This window comes from Phyllostomus hastatus, unplaced genomic scaffold (genome assembly GCF_019186645.2).
Source record: "Phyllostomus hastatus isolate PE091 unplaced genomic scaffold, TTU_PhHast_1.1 phas_contig_34, whole genome shotgun sequence".
Classification (NCBI taxonomy): Eukaryota; Metazoa; Chordata; class Mammalia; order Chiroptera; family Phyllostomidae; genus Phyllostomus; species Phyllostomus hastatus.
The window spans coordinates 34,767,140-34,772,529 of record NW_025333857.1 but is presented as its reverse complement, the minus strand read 5'-3'; positions in this window follow the sequence as shown (position 1 = coordinate 34,772,529).

The window sequence follows — 5,390 nt, the reverse complement described above, 5'->3', positions numbered from 1 at the left end:
CAGCAGCAGCAAGAGTGTCCTCGGGCTTGCAGTGCTCTGCCCCCCTTGTCATACCTTCCAACAATGCCACACAAGTAACAGCATCACTGAAATGAAAGCCAGGAAAAGAGACGGTTTGCAGTTGAAATCAAGAGGTCCTGCCTCTCCTTTTGAGAGTCCCTGACACCTAACCACAGCAGCGGTTGTATAGCAGAGCGGGTATCACTTTGGAAGTCAAGATTTGTGATCAAAAGAGAGAATGAAAGAGGATGGATCCATCCAAAGATATTCCCTCTTCTATTCCCCTTTAATTTTCTTTCCAGAGATTCTGATTTAATTGTATTGGGATGGGGTTTCAGAAATATATACTTTTTCAAAACTCCCATGATGATTTGAATGTTTCCCAGGTTTTAGAATCACTAGCCCAAGGGTCTCAAACTTTGCTGCATGTTAGAATCATCTAGGAAGCTTTTAAAACTCCAGATATCCAGGGCATACTCCACACAACCCAAATCAGAACCCCTAGGGGTGGGACCTAGGCATCAGCATTTTTAACCTTCCAGCATGCTTCTAATGTGCAAGTCCAAGTTGAAACCAATACTTTAAAGTCCCCTGAAGAGGAAGGAACACCAAAGAAGGAAAAATATCTAGATTCTGCTTTGCCACTAATTTGCAAGTGACCTTAGACACATCACTTTACTTTTTGGGGCTTCAGTCTTCCCATCTGTAAAATGATATCCAAGATTTACTCCAGCCTTAATGCACAATCCTCTGTGCATGTTAAAATGCTTTACTAAGCAAATTCCCTCTACCACATGTGTTATCTAACCATAGCTCGGAATATATCTACAGCTCTCTCTGCTGTTAAAATAGGTGGTCACCTGCCTCAAAGATGAACAATCCTAAATACTGTCTCCAAATCTGAGGGGTACGAGTCTTTCCTATTCTTCCCTACCTCTCCAATCAGACTGAAGATGCAATTCAACCATGTCCTCTGTAGAATAACTGTCACTAATAAGTTTGCCCGAGAGTCATGGTCAAAATGTTCTCTGGGATGGTTTGGCTGTCACACACGTACAGAAAGCTGAACTTGATTGATACATAGTGTTAGTTCTTTCCCTGGAGCCCAGCACATCAGGCGTACACTCCCTGTTAATCAAGACATACATCATTAGCTGTGAGTCACTGGGAATAACATGCATCGAATCAGGGTCCTCTGGACTTGAAACACTCTGCCCATATTGCTTATTTGTTTCTAATACCAGTACACAGGCAACATCACTAAAATGAAAGCCAGAGAGATCATTAGCAACCAAAGAATCAAGCCCCCTCTTGATAAGTCACAACTGCAGTGTCCTAACATAGGTATCATGAAGTTGCCAAAAGAGTAGTGTTCGAGCCCCAACTCTCCCATGCACTAGCACCATGACTCTGGGTAAATGAATCTCTGCTAATGAGGTCCTCAGTCTCTTCTCTGAAATAGATAGCAGGCTGGCTACTTCTCAGAAAGGCAAGGTTTGGATGAAGCAACATCAGGGAGAGTGTTTTGTAAAGCATTATTTCTCTACCTTTTTTGCTCTTGGACTCCCTTCTCTCACAACACATAAAAATTCATTTTAAAATATTTGAATTACTCCCTGCTGTGATACAGTTCCCCCACAGACAGGTCCCATTTGATATCCAGGACACCGAGCTGCTGTAATCTAACACGTAAAAAGGAAGCAGGTCACATGGAGATGTTATCAATTAACATAGGACTTAGGGGAAGGCAATAATGAAATTAATAAGGAAACAATCGCCATTCTCATTTCCAATTCTGTGTGAGTGTTAGATTTTTCACAAGGGAAAGTGAAATCATGCACCTAAGGCAGAATCAAAACACAAGACAGAAAACAGAAAGGACCTGGGTTGTTGAAAAAAGTGAGACTATTCTGTGAAGCCAAAGGCAACAGAAAAAAATGATAGAACAATGTTAGCCAATAACAAATGAAAATGCCTTTATCAAGATAACATGGAGAGGCATGGTTCTTCACTTCTCCTTTGTTCCAGTTCTTTCAAGATCAAGAAAAGCAAATGCATTCAGCTGTTGAATAAATTTTGTTGCTGATCGTTAAACCACCAGATTTCAGGGGACAAAATTTCCATATTACAAAAGAGGCCTATTTCTACATAGGTTAGTGAGAAATGAAGCACAGCATAAAAATGATGAAAATATGGACAGGGAGGAAGATTTCTCTGGAATTACAGATGAAGAAACTGAGATTTAGAGGTTAATCCTCCACAAAGCCAGGACTTCGCACCCCAGATTCAGCTCTCCTCTCCACACCATAAAAATGCTATCCAAGAGGTATTTGCAAACAAATAAAAATATTTGAACCATTTATCTGAAAGTCAGACAACTGTCAACCTCAATATAGTCCCAATATAAAAGTAATAATAGCAATAGTTAATCACATCCTATATATATTCCACATCCCAGGCTCTCCTTAAAATAATGATCATATATTGACCCATTTAACGCTCAACAAACCTGAATAGATGCCATTATTTTCCCATTTTAGAGATGATGAAAAAGAGGCCCAGAGATGGTGACGAGCTGCCTGAGATTACACAACTAAGAACTATCACAGCCAAGATTTAAGCCCAGGCTACTGGCTCCAGATTCCACATGCACAAGCACTATTTGGTAACCTCAGTTTGATAATGTGAGGGAAGACTGCAGAACTAGGGGGTGGGGGGTCTCATGTTTGAGTGCAGTTGAATCACATGCCCAGAGGGTGGGGCCCCAAGCTTGAATTGAGATATTTCCAGAAAAACAAATTTAATGCAGAATTTCCTGGATTTCTGAGTTAGTTAACTGTGATTCCTACTACCCTCATGATAACCTGTGTTGCAATGGAAGCCTTGCAAAGGAGAAAATGTCACAGACAAAGCAACCTGCATCCTAGGAACTGATGAGAAGAGCAGAAAAGAAGGTCCCCCGATTTTGTGGGCAGGGTACAAAAGGCTTTGAATGGTAACCACTTCTGGCTTTTTCTGCTAACAGAGTATATAATTTAGTCATTCTTTTCTGTAGTCTCAGATCCTGGCACTTAATAAAGTGCTTTTAATGATTAATGCATTCTAATTTTTAGTTACTGGTATCATTGTTCATTTAAGTTATATTTTTATATTAACAACTCAAGAATAAATTTTCTATATTCATATAACCAGGGCTACTTTGGTCACTGTTTCTGGCATCTTTTATTTCTCATTGTCAAATGAAAAAACACATCTCATAATTAAAAAGAAGCACTATAGCCAAAATCCCCAGGAAAGATAAATGACTAGCAAATGCATTAATTCAGTTTCTCCTTGTGCTTTTATTGTAAAGAATAATGATTTGAGAGGTGAATACATTATATACATTAAGAATGGCAAACATTTCCATTTTATGCTCTAAAATTAACCACTAAAATATCAATGTGAATAAAAAACAGAAGCATAGTCTCCATTTTACAAAACCAGAAGACATATATAACCCAGAGCCACAATATATTAAGGTGGAAAAATCACGGAACAATGGTAACAACTATTTAGCCAAGAAATAAGCTAACATAATACCAAAAAAGTCTCAAGAATTAGAGAAACCTGGTGAGACCAAGAGTTAGAAAGAAACATTATTTGGAAGTCTGTTTGAGAAGCAATCGACCCAAGGTTCCTACCCCACACTAACAAATGAACACCATTCCAATCCCTGAGGGAAACAGGCAGTACATGCTGGGTAGAATGAGCAATAGGGACCACAGGATTGAGGACACCAGATGCAGAAGAGATGCTGAACCGAAACCAGAAACTAATATTAAAGTTTATATGCTGAAGAGAGAGACCTCTCCCAAACCCCCTTTGAGGAGTTTCAGAATTCTAGCAGTCCAGTCTTTACTCACAAAATAGTGAATTGGAGAATATTTTCCTGGTAAAGCTGAACCACTCGAGAATAAAAACCTATAGAGCCTGAGATGTGAGGGTTTCCAAACAAAAAGCTGGATAATCATCTGGTTGTCCTAGGAAGCCCATCAGTCGACAATATCAATGCACAGTGGATTAAACACACACACACAAAGATTTCTATTTATTTTTAGAGAGAGGGGGAAGGAAGAAGAAAGAGAGGAAGAGAAATGTCAGTGGGTGGTTGCCTCTCGTGCATGCCCTACTGGCGACCTAGCCTGCTACCCAGGCAAGTGTCCTGACTAGGAATCAAACCAGCAACCCTTTAGTTCTTAAGCCAGCACTCACTCCACTGAGCCACACCAGCCACAGCTGCACAGTGGCTTTTACTCAGCTTTTAGTCATCAATGTAAATGAATAGCCATGGATCACTTGAGGCAAATGAACAATGCCTCCAACATGAAAGGTAGAAGGAAACAAATAGATAAGGCAATTTGGAGAGCAATTTTCTCCAAAATTTCAATTCATAGAACAGGGGAAAAAACTTAAAAATAAAAATAGCTATATTTTTAGAATAGCTATATTATCCTCAGGGGAAATAAAAGTATTGCATTTACAAAAAAAAAAAGATGTTATTTTTTTAAATGATCAATCAGAGAAAAGAATACATTTTATTTGTTCTGGGGGAATATATTTTAGTAAATAAAATATGATAACCAAAATAGAAATTTCAATAAAATAGTGGGAAGGTAAAGTCAAGGAAGTCTTCTAGAAAGTCAAAAAAGGAGATGTGGAAAAAAGAACAAAAATATGAAAATTAGAACATCAATGCAGAAGATCCATCATATTCATAATAGAAATTACAAAAAATTCAAGAAAACTTCCCAGTAAAATTTGATGAAAAGTGTCCACTAAATGCCCAAAACAATAAATGGAAAAGATCAAGGTATATATTCTAAAATTTCAGAATACCAGGAATAAGGTAAAAAACTAAAAATTTCCAGACAAATGGGGGGAAGTTAACAAAGAATCAAGAATACGCATTGCATTGCATATCCTAGCAACAGCTTTGAAAGCTAGGAAACTATGAAGCAATTCTGAGGAAAAAATTACCCTCTATCAAAAATGTTATACCCAGCCAAGCTATCAATTAAGTGTGAGGGTAGAATTAAAAAATTATCAGATACACAAAATTTTAAGACTATCCCTTCCTTTTAACCTTTCTTAAGGAAACTACAAAAGAATATGTTCCAGAAAAACAAGGGAATTACTGGAAAGAGGGAAAACAAGTGACTCAAAGTAATGGTGCACCCCACACAATAAAGCAAAGAAAGCTTACAGGAAGATGGTGAAATGAAATGCAAAAATAATACTTGTAAATTAGACCAAGCAGCAAACCAGTCTAAAACGACAGGTAGAGCAGAAGGGCAGGTTCTTGGGGGAAGATGTCTATAAGATAATCTGACACTGAATAACTTTGCATG